The sequence below is a fragment of the Tursiops truncatus genome, chromosome 12 (assembly GCF_011762595.2).
Source record: "Tursiops truncatus isolate mTurTru1 chromosome 12, mTurTru1.mat.Y, whole genome shotgun sequence".
In the NCBI taxonomy this organism is placed as follows: domain Eukaryota; kingdom Metazoa; phylum Chordata; class Mammalia; order Artiodactyla; family Delphinidae; genus Tursiops; species Tursiops truncatus.
In genome coordinates this window covers 48758466-48774444 of record NC_047045.1, presented here as the reverse complement: position 1 = coordinate 48774444, position 15979 = coordinate 48758466, and the positions used below count along the sequence as shown (strand labels likewise).

At 37.9% G+C, this 15979-nt stretch overlaps 1 long non-coding RNA gene across 1 annotated transcript in view; it reads right to left on the bottom strand.

Annotated features, from left to right (window-relative positions):
• LOC109552810 (uncharacterized) overlaps positions 1 to 13156 on the bottom strand; it is a 98203-nt gene extending 85047 nt beyond the window's left edge. Inside the window, exon 1 of the long non-coding RNA XR_012325038.1 lies at positions 12993 to 13156. This is a non-coding gene — a long non-coding RNA (uncharacterized lncRNA). The remainder of the gene's footprint in view (positions 1 to 12992) is intronic.
• Positions 13157 to 15979: the final 2823 nt, after the last annotated feature.

The following is a 15979-nucleotide window of genomic DNA, read 5'->3' as shown; positions in this document are numbered from 1 at the left end:
CACCATAACTGGAATTACAATACAGATTTGTCCAACCCTAATTTATTCCACTCACTGAATCAGGGCCACAAGTTAGGGTTTTGCTACACAGTAAGTCAAAGAAAAATAAAAGACTGCTAGGAGAGTTTTCTTCCCCACAGAGCAGTTTGCCTAACGTGTTCACACATCCACCCACTGAAATTTAATCATTAAATAGCACATTGCCAGAGAGATGAAAGGTAGCAAGGTGACATAGGTTAGTTAGATCTCAGGAGAAAAACCAACATATCAAAGTCCTGTCAGAATAAGAGATAGGGACCCAAAGGACAATAAAAATTTTGTTTTGCACAAAAGAAATGTTTCTATTTATCAACTTCTACTTATTTTTTAAATATCTCATCTTTTTCCACCACCATCCACCCCATCAATATGACTGATGCAGTAAGTTTTTAAAAATAAAGGATGGTCAAAATAGGAAAGTCTAACAAAATTGCTGGGAAGGATGATAAGGATTGATTTTTCAAGGCTGTTCTAATATTTTGGTTTTTAAATATTTAGGAAAATAATGTTATTGGCAAGGTAAGTTAAAAGGCCTGCAGGAGACAATTTGAAGAAGGATCAGGCTAGACTATCAAAATCCAAGTCACAAATTCAAAAACTTACAAGGCCACTCGGGTAAAGTAAGTAATGAGGCTGGTCTAACATAAAATCATAGGGAGTGGTACCATATCAGAAAACACCTGCTCTGCTTGGATATGCAGTACTATTCTACTGTATCAAGGCAATGCCATGAAGGAAGTGGAAAAAGTCGTCCCAGATCTTTTAATTTCTCTTCAAGAGAATCTGAAGATCTGGATGCTTGTGTTAATGTTCTCAATTTTTATCAAACTGAAAGCAAACAAAAATTATGCATAAGCCATTTTGAACTCAAATTCTGCTATATGTGGCCTCTATTCTAGAAGGAAATAACTACATGATATAAGGAAAGGTTTGCTCTGTAATTCAGCTAATATTAACAAAAATATAACAAAACTTTGGAAACTATTTTTTATCATTACCTCTGGGATATGATTCAATTTACCTTATACTTTTGGTTAATGTTGGAAAAAAGATACACAAAATCACCCTAAGAGGACTCTTTGTAATCAGAAAGTTATCAGGACCTGGGGTCAACTTGAATATTGGTCTCAATGCCCAACAAGCCACTGGAGCAAAACCAGGCATTATAAATTAGAAACTCCTTAGAAAAGGCCAGTTGTTTAATTCCCTAACCTTGGTACATAGCCTTAAGAGTGGGGGAAATATGATTTTAATATTTTTCTCCAGTATAAATGTCGCTCAAATGCATCAGCATATTTGAAGGGTATGTTTGTATTCCTTCCAGTCCCTTTATGGCCTGAAATGTCAACACACAGTCAATACCTCATTTCCTGTTGATCTTTCAGAACTAATTTTTTTTTAATGAAACCAAAGATTTATTTCTAAAACTCTCGGTTTCCCATTAGGATTAACACTGCTTTGGGCTCTGCATGCATCTCCCAATCAATTGGATGTCTTTCCTGATCACCCTCTCATCTTCACATCAGTGTGACCTGAGCTGTTTCTCGGTCTTCAAAGATGCTGCAAGCTGGGACTGAGCTCTCCTTAGCAGAAGTCCTCCCTTACACAGAGTCCCCCCTCTTCAGTCCATCACAGAACAATTTACTCAACATCCTCCCAACACAGTTGATTTTCAGTGAACCCTGCCTCAGTCTTTTTTTTTAATTAATTAATTATTCAATTTATTTTTAGCTGCTTTCAGTCTTCGTTTTGCACACAAGCTTTCTCTAGTTGTGGTGAGCAGGAGCTACTCTTCGTTGTGGTTCATGGCCTCCTCATTGCAGTGGCTCCTCTTGTTGCGGAGCACTTGGGCTCTAGGGCATGCGGGCTTCAGTAGTTGTGGCGCCTGGGCTCAGTAGTTGTGGCTAGAGGGCTCCAGAGCGCAGGCTCAGTAGTTGTGGCGCATGGGCTTAGTTGCTCCGCGGCATGTGGGATCTTCCCGGACCAGGGCTCGAACCCCTGTCCCCTGCATTGGCAGGCGATTCTTAACCACTGCGGCACAAGGGAATTACCCTGCCTCAGTCTTTAAGTAACTTTAGCCTTGATCCATGAATCCATGTATTTCTAGTGTCATAGATAAAACTTGCTAAGTAGTTTAATTTGGCTTCAATAGCTGACCTGAATTTCAAGCCCTTATGGATAAGATTCTTGCAAGACTAGTTAAATGTGGCCTAGCCTTGGCATCTTGGAAAAATTTCCTAAGTACATATTACTCTATACCGTTTTGTCAAATGAGGCACTGATCATTTTCTAATATTTTAAAAATCGATCCTCAGGCTTCCCTGGTGGCGCAGTGGTTGAGAGTCTGCCTGCTGATGCAGGGGACATGGGTTCATGCCCCGGTCAGGGAAGATTCCACATGCCGCGGAGCGGTTAGGACTGTGAGCCATGGCCGCTGAGCCTGCGCGTCCAGAGCCTGTGCTCCGCAACGGGAGAGGCCACAACAGTGAGAGCCCCGCGTACCGCAAAAAAAAAAAAAAAAAAAAAAATCGCTCCTCTTCTAACAGTATGGCTCCAAAAGAAGGAAATTTCAATTGTTTCCTTTCACTGTGTTCCAAGTGAAGATTTGTAGGATATGAAATATTTAAAGTTGTAATCAGAAGAAAGAAAGTGCAATAGATTTTAAAAAATGACTCTTCACTGAAGCTCCCTTAATACTCAGTAGCACAGATTTCCTTCTCAAGAAAATCAAATTTGCAAATGCACGTCAACATCAAGCACTGTATCTAGCTCAGTAGATTGCAGTGGTCACTCGATATACGTTACTGACTTCCTTCTTCAAGGAAGAAGGAACCCCCTTCTTCGAGGGTTGTAAGTGAAGTCAGGTAGATTTTCTCACACTGTCAGTTCCAGTAACTCCTCTTTGGTGAGTTTGGAGAGTAATATCAGATATATAGATACTATGAGTGTCAAAGTAGAGGAGAATTAGTCACTAAACATCAATCATCATTTTCCTACAGTACAAAATGTAAGGATGACATACAGTATACAGAAATATATATATGTAAGTTACATGTGCATGTGGGGGACTGAGGGGAAGGAATATTGCAGGAATTATGTGAAAAAGAGAGACTCCAAGGAGAACAGAATTTTAGGGGAAGAAGAGAAAACATGGACATAAAAATAAATAAAAATTGAAACATGAGCTTCTTTTCAGAAGGAGGCTTACAGGTGTGAGATAGCCAGGATTCCATGGAATACTGGATGTGCAAAGTTGATGGATTGCTGAGAGAGAGAAAGCAAGAGAGAGAAAGCCCAGTACCAACACCCAGAAGGTGGGAAGAGGAGGATCTCATTGTACAAAACCAAAACCCTTGTTTAAAACTGGCCTAGGAGTGGTCACTCATTCAGGAGTTCATGGATAGAGTTGATGGGAAATGGGAAAAAAATTGGAGTTTTCCATCTCCCTACCATGCTCTTAAGCTAATTTTTAAATATTGTATTTTCGTGGGTTATGCATTTAATTATGTTATGCCAGGAGCATCGGTTGAGGTCTGTAGGGTCCTTGTTTTTTTTTAAACAAATTGAAAACTTAGATAAGAAAGGGCTATAGATCAAAATATCACATTTGTTAGCCATAAAGACCATTAGAGAAAGATAACTTACTTAGCCATAAAGACCATTAGAGAAAGATAACTTACTGTGAGAACCATGACAACCCTGATAACTAAGCCCAGTAATTCAGTAGATTTTACCAGCTTGTTACAGGAAAAACTAAATAGCAGATGATCTCCTTATTCTGGGTGGTAAGGTTGCAGAACTCCTGCTTCCTGGGACAGCTAGACCCCCACAGGACAGAAAAAAAAAAAGCAGAACTAAGACAAACACGATAGGTTTACTTTTACCAAATGCTTCAATCAGGTAAGTCACCCTTACTTGCCAGGAGTGGAGCAAGTAAAGAAAAGGAGAGATTCTGGGAGCATTATACTAATCAAGCTCTCCTACCATGGACCTATATTAGAGATAATGGCGTAAGGAAGTCACATTCCCACCTTACAGTGTTTGCAAGAACATGTTTGAAAAATAACTGCTCCTCACTTTATTGTAATAGACATTCCCACATATCACAAACAATAGAATAACAGAATTTTGATAAGATCCTTTATCCAGGCCTTTAGTTCAGTAAATGGAGAAAAAGAAGTTGCACATAGAAAGAAAAGATGAGTTACAGGCCAGATTAAAAAAAACTTTAGGAAATTACATCTATCTTTGGACAATTAAATTTCTTAATTATCACTAATTCTTCCAGAAACCATGAATTTTAGAATTCAGTTCAATGTGAATCATCATTTTACGGTTTGGGTCATAACAGCAAACAACGCCCATCTGATCTGGTAAAAAAAAAAACAAAACACACTGATAGGAGAATTGTGCCCTGACTTTTCCCTACTAAGTTCACCAAGTTGTGATTTTTAAGACCATAAGGAGTCAACTTTGAGCAGGAGAAAGAGCAGTGATTGGTCACAAAGTCCTTTATTCAAACCTTAAATCTGTCACTCTCTTGCACTATGTCACTGGATATACCTGGATCATTTTTTTCGTCTCTAAAGCATGGGGGCTGAACAAAGTAATTTCTGAGGGCTCTTTCAGTTTGAAAGTTTCATACTCTACTTCTAATGTTATTAAATTACTTCTAGTGTTATTAAATATTCTCAATATTTGAACCAAGTTGAGACCATGTAGAAATATCTTCATATTTGCTTCTCTATTTCTCAGTATTTTCCCAGACTACACTAGATCCCATACTAGATATATATCCAGCACTAGACACTATATCCTGTAGGCAAATAGCAACACAGATGAGCAATTTCTTGGGTAATGGTCTCTCAAAAGGTGTTTCCCAATGGTGAGTACTTAACCTTTCTTGAACATATACTTATGAAAAACCATACTCTTCCTTAACAATGGTCTTATTTACACAGCAGGGAATGTCAATGCTGAATATGTGCATCAAAATAAATATAGGCCTCAGTCAAGCCATTGTATAAGAAAGCACTCAAGTGAGTGATCAATAGAAATCTGTTGCCATCACAAAAGCTGAATGTTAAAACTAAATAAGCACTTAGAACTAGGTATTGAATAAATATGAACAAGAATATTAAATTATCCTTGTTACATTGCAGGAAGTTTTGACAATAAGGATTTACCTTCTCCAAATATTTGGAAAGCATAAACTGATTAAAATGAAAATAAAGTGAACGTTAAATAAACAGCAAAACAAGAAAGTAAGTAAGCAATACATAATATTAGAAGTTTGGGAACCACAACATTTGGAAAATTCCATGAGCTTTATTAGCATTTCTATTGACATTATTCAGAAAACATAGACATGGACTTCTCAAATAACATACTATTGATGCTAGAACTAGCTTTTCTCTTTTCCTAAGGTCACCTCTTTTCAGATATTCTCATTGCAGGACTTCGTAGCCTGACCCCAGAATACTTAGCTTTCTCTCTACCAAGATTTCTCCAACTTGGCCTATTATCAGTGATCACGTTATACGCAATAGTCCTGTTGAATCATTCTGTTTTGATTTTCTTTTTTCACATGATATGATCTTAAGGAAATAGTCATACTTCACATCTATAAAATGAAGATTTTGTACTAGGACAGTATTTTATATTCACTTAATAAAAACAGAGCGTTGGGCTTCCTGGTGGCGCAGTGGTTGAGAGTCCGCCTGCCGATGCAGGGGACACGGGTTCGTGCCCTGGTCCGGGAAGATCCCACATGCCGCGGAGCGGCGGCGCCCGTGAGCTATGGCCGCTGAGCCTGCGCGTCCGGAGCCTGTTGCCCCGCAACGGGAGAGGCCACAGCAGTGAGAGGCCCGAGTACCGCAAAGAGAAAAAAAAAAAAAAAAAACAGAGCGTTTATAGGATAAAAAAAAAGTCTTGTTAATTAGCCTGGGCTCTCATGTCCACAAATTATTGTGGGTCTTAATGTAGGCAGACAGAACATCATCACAATTATAGCACATCCTGTTAGTATCTCACTTGGCTAAGCTGCTGCTGTTCACTGGCTTCAGACATCTCCATGTAGAGATGCTGGTAAGTATGAGAAGAGCTGATCAAGTATTTGCTGCCTGGAAGATCAACTGACTCTATCTGCAGTGCTGAGTAAGCCTATTTTATCTCCCTCCTTCAACACTATGCTCAGCACCAGCAACTGGATGGAGAAGCTTACTAATGAGCGCCCAGTCCCTTCAAGTGATTGAAAGCAAGGTGGTGACTAAAGGAGTTTTAGTTGGTACAACTTTGAAAAGAATACTGATGATCATGGAATACTTGGGTGACCCTTTCCCTTATAACATAAAAATTCTCTCTTTACTCCTAATGCTACTCAGAATGTGGACTCTATAGTAAGTGAAATGATATAAATACAAAGAACAGTTATTCTAATCAGCTAATTAGTACACTTTGGCAATTAATATTGTATGTAATGGTGTAAATTTCCAAAAATGTAATACTTTTTAAAATAGTTTAATAGGCCTTTAATGAAGACCAGATAAGCTAGAGATCTCACACTGGAGCATCAATTGAATTTAAATTAGGAAAAAGCAGAATTGGCCTCTTAGTAGGTTTGGCCAGTTCATAGAAAATGTTGCTGAAATCATCCTAAATTAATTATAATGAAATGGGACTGGATGAGTCAGCAAGTTTGTCATCCTGGAAATAGAAATAGTGCACAATACCTCTATCATGATATGGAAAAGGAGCTAGAGTCATGAAACACTCCCTAGGAGATTTTCCAGAATCTCTACTCTTCATTTTGAGACTCACCAAATTTGTGTTAAGAACAGCTTAGTGGATCTTATAATACTAACAATGAAGTAAAATAAATGATTCAATTCTTCTTTGGGCTGCTTTTCAATATGAAAATGTGCCTTTCTATAGTTCGGCCTTAACCTCAAGATTCTAGCAAATTAAATAAAATAGCACGTTTAATCTTTTGGTCAATTTGGATGAACTTGGAACTTACTAAGTGTAACATTAATTCCCCATATATACGTAGGATGCTATCAGTTAGCTTAGGCTGGGTTATATGTGAAAACAAACCATCTCAAACTCTCAATGGCTCACAGCAACAAAAGTTTTGTTTTATTGTACTTTTCCTCTTATTCATACCACATGGTTCTGCTCAATGTTATCTTCTCAACAGCATTTAGGCTGATAGAGTAGCTTTCATCTAAGATGTTGTCCATCTCATAGCGAGCACACTCTGTCTTAACATTTCCACCAAAAGTGACAAACATTATTTTTGTTCACATTTTCTTGGCCAAACAAAACAAGTCATATTGCCAAGTCTAACATCAGTGGGATTCAAATATATAACCCTTCCACAGGGAGATACATGACAAGAAGGGGCATTGCAAGGAGGGCAGGAAAAAAAACTTAAACCATAGTATAAAGTATAACAGTCTGCTCTCTTATTCACAAATATTTAATATCCTCTTTTCCATATTTAAAATATCATTCCCATACTATCTCCAAAAGGAAGCAATCTGAAAGTCCCATCATCTCATCAAGGCACGAGGCTCGCACTCACATGAGGGTTTCAACACTAGGTTCATAGGTGGATCCTCTTGATCCAAAGACCCAGACAGAACTAAAAAAACAATTTATTGGCCCTCCCTACCCCACCCTGCTTCATAATAAGCACACCCATTCAGAAACAGGAAGAATGATAGACACAAGTGGCCACTGATCCACAGTAATTCTAAAATCCTGCTAACAGGCATCGTAAGGACCTCACCGTGAAGGTAGGTATTACAGGCTTAATGTTTGTGTACCGTCAAAATTCATATGTTGAAGCTCTAACCTTCCAGTGTGGCTGTATTTGGAGATAGGACCTCTAAGGAAGTGAATAAGGCTAAATGATGCAATAAGGTTAGGACCCTGATCTGATATGATTAGCATCCTTACAAGAAGAGACACCAGTGAGCTTAGTCTCTCTTTCCAAACCAAAGAAAGACCATGGGATTACATGGTAAAAAGGCAGCTGTCTGCAAGTCCTCACCCAAAACTGACCATGCTGGCACCCTGATCTCAGACTTCCAGCCTCCAGAACTGTGAGAAAAGAAATTTCTATTGTTTAAGCCATCAGTCTGCAGTATTTTGTTGCTGCAGCCCTTGCAGACCAATACAGTAGAAGATGTTTCTTGATTAAGTCATGTTTTTGCCTGGAGGAAGAGCTTTCTATTCCATTGTTATCAGTAGCCTTTGGCTCAACCCTCTGGAAAGTCTTTTTCCATCATCTCCCTCGACTTCTTTAGGAAGACATTAGAGCAAACGATCTTTTTGGAATCTGAGAAAATTTCACATCCTGTTTTCTACCCATAAAAGATTGGAAGCCTAAGGGTCATATTAAGTTTGAAAATTGAGCCTAGTGGATTTTGGGGTCACACTAGTCTATAAAAATGTAGTTTCTCATCTGTTTGACTGAAACCAGAACCTTGTGTCCAGAACGACAATATGGCAATTCTTTTTGGAACATGCCTCCACTCTAGTTTAAGCTTGTCAGGCTTCTATAAGAGAACCATGATCTTGGTCTCATCTCCCTGGGAAATTTTATCCAGTTGAAGGAATCTGGCTAACACCTTAGTCAATTTGAAGATCTTAAGCAATGGGATTTATAGCCACACTCTTGCTTTTATTCAAGCCATTTTTTCAGTTTTAACTAGCCTAAGTTGCTACCAGATGTTCACAGTTTTATCTTCTAACAGTTGGAACCTGTTTAATACTATGTATGGGCTACTCTTGGTTATGTTCAACAACTTATTATAAAAAAAGAGATAACTCTGAAAAAAAGTGGCTTGTTTGCAAGCACAGATGAAAGGGAATAGAGTCAGGGAAAAGAAATCAAAAACTTCCACTTAAAACATATCAGTCCTGCTCATATGTCATTGACCAAAGCAAAACACATGCCCAATCTGATATCAGCAGGAAAAGGAGTATAAATCCTTCCATAGGGAGGGACAGTGAAAATTTTGAACAGTAATAGAGTTTATCACAAAGCTTTACAGTATCTACATAAATTTTTCATTATGCACATATATCATTCTTGTGAAACGGGGAGGAAGAAGTAGATGGTATTACTAGCCTCATTCTCCAGGGTATGAAATGGAAGTTCAGGGGACATTTAAATTATAACTCAAGACCAGACAGCTAATAAGATGAAAAAGTCGATCTAGAACCCCAGATTCCAGGCTTTTAGTGCAACATTCTTTCTACTACTCTTAGCTGGTACTCATGAAATACAAATTTACACAATATTGGTATACAAAGACAAGTGCCCCATGAGACAAGGAACACTGAAGTTAGGAACAATGTTCAGGTACCAAAGAACTCTGGGTTCCAGGCCCAGCTCACTTACTTACTAACTGTATGAGCTTCAGCAAGTCACTTAACTTCTCTGTGAATCTGTTTCCTCATCTGTAAAATGGAAATTGTTTTTATTTAAAAGTGTCTAATGCAGAGTCTCAGATACTAGTTTAATACATATGTTTGACACTGCATTAAAAATCAGATCCAGAATGTGGGAAAAAAGAATGCAAAATGAAATGAAAGTACAATGGAGGCATATTTGCCTGGATTTTCTCCCTCATTTATGTCCCTATTTCTCTCTATAGAAAGTGATCCTTTTTTTTAGATGAGCCCATAAACTATGCACTTGAATAATTTATGCAATTAATATGAAGCATCATAAACAGCCATTTAAAATTCCTAACCTTTTACACTAGCAGCAAAAACGTAGGATTTAGGTAATAATAAAGATTAGAAAAGATAACACTAGATGCATATTTGATTTCATTTCAAATACAGTTTTGTTTTATTATAAATACATTGTTTTATATGTGGGACAGGAATAATATTATTATCCTAATTTTCCAGATTAAGTAACCTTTGTTCCAAGAGGTTAAACCGCTTACAGGTTAAGATCTTGGACTTAGAAACCAATGTGTGCCAATAACTCAAAAATTCTTATTCTAGGTAATCATATTCTCATGGTCTTAGGCATAACTGATATGAAAAATTTTACTCACAGTTCCTTTTCTCATCAATTCTTCCCATGCACATATGTATTGTAGTATCAATCTCACACAAAGCTAGAGCAAGTGCCTCTTTTTACCGCCTCAATACATACTATTACATCATTGAAATGTTAATACACAAGGTTTTAAATCTCAAGTACATTCCTTTTACAAGATTCATAAAGTTCAATGTATTTCTTAAATAAAACAAGCAAAAAAAGTATTCTATAAGTACTGTGAAATCCAAGTTTGAACATACAGAGAAATAATGTGTCTGGTGGAAATTTTAATAGCTATCAATATCTAATGACTACTCAGTTTGGACATTTATGCTTTGATCCGTACTAAAATTCTGATCCATTGCTGTAAGATATACAACCAGAAATCATATACACTGCTATACACAGGAAATTGTTCACGAAAAAATAAACCCCTAAGTAATAGGCAAATCTTAAATAGAAGCTATTTTCAAAGCTGTGAAAATCACCATTAAGTTAGAAAGAAATAGGATCCACTTAGTGAGTCGTGTCAGGATCAGCATCAATCTCATCAAAGAACAGAGAACCTTCCCTCTCAGTTAATACTGCAGAGAGAAATGCACTCTTCCAGAAAGAGAGGAGTCCACACAAATTATAATAAGCATCAGTAACTCCAGTCACAACATTACAGGAAGAACACTGGCAAACACAAAGGTTCCTAAAGGTACCATAATGAGGAAAATGAGTGTATTCTGGGAAAAAAAAATTACCCTTTTTTTTTTTTGGTTAGTTGGATTTTAAACTTTCCTTTTTTTTTTTTTTGAGCTGCTGCACAAAGCTGAAGCAAACGGTCAATGACCGCAAAGCTTTATTATTTATTTAAATTGGTTTTTAACATAATTTTTGTGTACAACATTATATTTCAACTTCTCCATACACTACAGAATGCTCACCATCAAAGGTTTAATTTCCATCTGTCACCATACAGTTGACCCCTTTTACCTATTTTGCAGTCTCCCCACACCCCTTCCTCTATGTGTTTGTTTTTGTTTGGTTTGATTTGTTCATTTATTTTATCTTTTTTGCTTGTTTGTTTTGTTTTTTTTGATTCCAAGTATGAGTGAAATCATACAGAATTTGTCTCTCTCTGTCTGACTTCTTTCACTTGTATAATACCCTCAAGGTTCATCCATGCTGTTACAAATGGCATTAAACTTTTAAAAATTTTACTCAACCCTTCAGCTAGTAGAAATGTAACAAAACAATAAAATATCACTTTCTACCTATCATTCCTGCAAAAATTAAAAAGAGCTAGAGATTCCAAGGCAGAATGTGTGAGGAAATAGAGTTTTTACACTCAGAATATAAATTGCACAAGCTTCTGGATGGCAATGTTGCAATGCACCCACCGCAGCAATCTGTTTATTGTCACAACAATTCCACATTTCGGATTTATCCTACAGGAACAAGAAAAGCAAAAGTGCAAAGATACCTGTTACTGTGAAGTCCACTGGGGGATTGGGAGCATTTGTTTCATTAGTAAAATTTGAAATAATGTAAATGTTGTCTAATAAAGTTTTTAAAATAGAGAATATCCATACAGCCAAATACTATGCAGCCATTAGGAAGGATCAGGTAGTTGCTAGGTATTGGCTTACCATACATTAAATGCAAATTACAATTCAGTATGCATAATATAGAAAATATACACATTTAAATGTGCACTACAGAAGGCTGGAAAGATAAACATTTTACTAATAACAGAGTTTGTCTCTGGAGAGTGGGATTAATGGGCCACTGAGAATCTCTCACAATTATGCAGATCTGAGGATTGGACCAAAAACAACCAAAAGAACATGCTGGACAAGGAAAGATGCCCATGCGGGCACACACACGCTTTTGCTCCTTTTATTAGTGCACTTTGCATAAGATATCTTTAGATGCTTTGTGCACTTTCATGATATAATAACTTCGTTTGCAGGGAAATAACATACAAGCTCAAGATTACCTCACATCTTATACTAGCACCAGAGGGTTAGCATTTGGGACAAATTACCCAAATTTGAGTTATACTCTATGTTAACAAATTTATCTGTCATAAATTGGATATCTGGCAACACTATCTCCCCTAAGCATTACTTTCCTCAATGTGAGAAGGCCACTCAGCCAGACTTGGAAATACTCTTTAATACATAAGAAAGTAAAAGGGTAAAACAGGCAAACACACACTGTACCTGGCTAATTAAAAGTGCTTTTGAAGTTTTAGGTCACAACTTATACTAATAAAACTTCTCCCTAAGTCCCTCTGTCTCTTCTTCTCTCTCTCTCTCTCTCTGATATAAGCAATAATTTTATTGCTGAAATTGGTGCTTCAGCTAAACTGTAGTTTATCTTTATTATTAAAAGTTAAAAATGGATTAGGAACCAAGATGGCAGAGTAGAAGGACGTGCTCTCACTCCCTTTTGCAAGAACACCAGAAGCACAAGTAGCTGCTAGACAATCATCAACAGGAAGATACTGGAACTCACCAAAAAAACACCCCACATCCAAAGACAAAGGAGAAGCCACAATGAGATGGTAGGAGGGGCGCAATCACAGTAAGATCACATTCCATAACTAGGGGGTGGGTGACTCACAGACTGGAGAACACTTATACCACAGAAGTCCACCCACTGGAGTGAAGGTTCGGAGCCCCACGTGAGGCTTCCCAACCTCGGGGTCCAGCAATGGGAGGAGGAATTCCTAGAGAATCAGACTTTGAAGGCTAATGGGATTTGATTGCAGGACTTCGACAGGACTGGGGGAAACAGAGACTCCACTCTTGGAGGGCACACACAAAGTAGTGTGCACACCGGGACCCAGGGGAAGGAGCAGTGAGCCCAGCGGAGACTGAACCAGACCTACCTGCTAGTGTTGGAGTGTCTCCTGCAGAGGCAGGGCATGGCTGTGTCTCACTGTGAGGACAAGGACACTGGCAGCAGAAGTTCTGGGAAGTACTCCTTGGCATGAGCCCTCCCAGAGTATGCCATTAGCCCCATGAAAGAGCCCAGGTAGGCTCCAGTGTTGGGTTGCCTCAGGCCAAACAACCAACAGGGAGGGAACCCAGCCCCACCCATCAGCAGTCAAGTTTTACTGAGCTCTGCCCACAAGAGCAACAGTCAGCTATACCCAACACAAGTCCCTCCCATCAGGAAACTTGCACAAGCCTCCTAGATAGCCTCATCCACAAGACGGCAGACAGCAGAAGCAAGAGGAACTACAATCCTGCAGCCTGTGGAACAAAAACCACATTCACAGAAAGATAGACAAGATGAAAAGGCAGAGGGCTATGTACCAGATGAAGGAACAAGATAAAACCCCAGAAAAACAACTAAATGAAGCGGAGATAGGCAACCCTCCAGAAGAAGAATTCAGAATAATGATAGTGAAGATGATTCAGGACCTCGGAAAAAGAATGGAGGCAAAGATTGAGAAGATGCAAGAAATGTTTAACAAAGACCTAGAAGAATTAAAGAACAAACAGAGATGAACAATACAATAACTGGAAATGAAAACTACACTAGAAGGAATCAATAGCAGAATAACTGAGACAGAAGAACGGATAAGTGACCTGGAAGACAGAATGGTGGAATTCACTGCTGTTGAACAGAATAAAGAAAAAAGAATGAAAAGAAATGAACACAGCCTAAGAGACCCCTGGGACAACATTAAACGCAACAACATTCACATTATAGGGGTCCCCGAAGGAGAAGAGAGAGAGAAAGGACCCCAGAAAATATTTGAAGAGATTATAGTCAAAAACTTCCCTATCATGGGAAAGGAAATAGCCACCCAAGTCCAGGAAGCACAGAGAGTCCCATACAGGATAAACCCAAGGAGAAACACGCCAAGACACATAGTAATCAAACTGGCAAAAATTAAAGACAAAGAAAAATTATTGAAAGCAGCAAGGGAAAAATGACAAAAAAACATACAAGGGAACTCACATAAGGTTAACAGCTGATTTCCCAGCAGAAACTCTACAAGCCAGAAGGCAGTGGCATGATATACTTAAAGTGATGAAAGGGAAGAACCTGCAACCAAGATTACTGTACCCAGCAAGGATCTCATTCAGATTCAATGGAGAAGTCAAAAGCTTTACAGACAAGCAAAAACTAAGAGAATTCAGCACCACCAAACCAGCTTTACAACAAATGCTAAAGGAAATTCTCTAAGTGGGAAACACAAGAGAACAAAAGGACCTACAAAAACAAACCCAAAACAATTAAGAAAATGGTCATAGGAACATACATATCAATAATTACCTTAAACGCGAATGGATTAAATGCTCCAAACTTGCTTGCTGAATGGATACACAAACAGGCTTGCTGAATGGATACCCAAACAAGACCCATATATATGCTGTCTACAAGACACCACTTCAGACCCAGCGACACATACAGACTGAAAATGAGGGGATGGAAAAAGGTATTCCATGCAGATGGAAATCAAAAGAAAGCTGGAATAGCAATACTCATATCAGATAAAATACACTTTAAAGAATGTTACAAGAGACAAGGAAGGACACTACATATTGATCAAGGGATCAATCCAAGAAGAACATATAACAATTATAAATATATATGCACCCAACATAGGAACACCTCAATACATAAGGCAACTGCTAACAGGTATAAAAGAGGAAATCGACAGTGACACAATAATAGTGGGGGACTTTAACACCTCACTTACATCAATGGACAGATCATCCAAAATGAAAATAAATAAGGAAAGAGAAGCTTTAAATGACACAATAGACCAGATAGATCTAATTGATATTTATAGGACATTCCATCCAAAAACAGCAGATTACACTTTCTTCTCAAATGCGCACGGAACATTCTCTACGGTAGATCACATCTTGAGTCACAAATCAAGCCACAGTAAATTTAAGGAAATTGAAATCATATCAAGCATCTTTTCTGACCACAACGCTACGAGATTAGAAATGAATTACAGGGAAAAAAACGTAAAAGACACAAACACATGGAGGATAAACAATATGTTACTAAATAACCAAGAGATCACTGAAGAAATCAAAGAGGAAATAAAAAAATACCTGGAGACAAATGACAATGAAAACATGACGATCCAAAACCTATGGGATGCAGCAAAAGCAGTTCTAAGAGGGAAGTTAATAGCTATACACAAGCCTACCTCAAGAAACAAGAAAAATCTCAAATAAACAATCTAACGTTACACCTAAAGGAACTAGAGAAAGAAGAACAAACAAAACCCAAAGTTAGCAGAAGGAAAGAAATCATAAAGATCAGAGCAGAAATAAATGAAATAGAAACAAAGAAAGAAATAGCAATGATCAGTAAATCTGAAAGCTGGTTCTTTGAGAAGATAAACAAAATTGATAAACCATTAGCCAGACTCATCAAGAAAAAGAGGGAGTGGACCCAAATCAATAAAATTAGAAACGAAAACGGAGAAGTTACAACAGACACTGCAGAAATACAAAGCATCCTAAGAGACTACTACAAGCAACACTATGTCAATAAAATGGACAACGTGGAATAAATGGACAAATTCTTAGAAAGGTATAACCTTGCAAGACTGAACCAGGACGAAATAGAAAATATGAACAGACCAATCACAAGTAATGAAATTTAAACTGTGATTAAAAATCTTCCAACAAACAAAAGGCCAGGACCAGATGGCTTCACAGGTGAATTCTATCAAACATTTAGAGAAGAGCTAACACCCATCCTTCTCAAACTCTTCCAAAAAATTGCAGAGGAAGGAACAATTCCAAACTCATTCTATGAGGCCACCATCACCCTGATACCAAAACCAGAGAGAGATACTACAAATAAAGAAAATTACAGACCAATATCACTGATGAG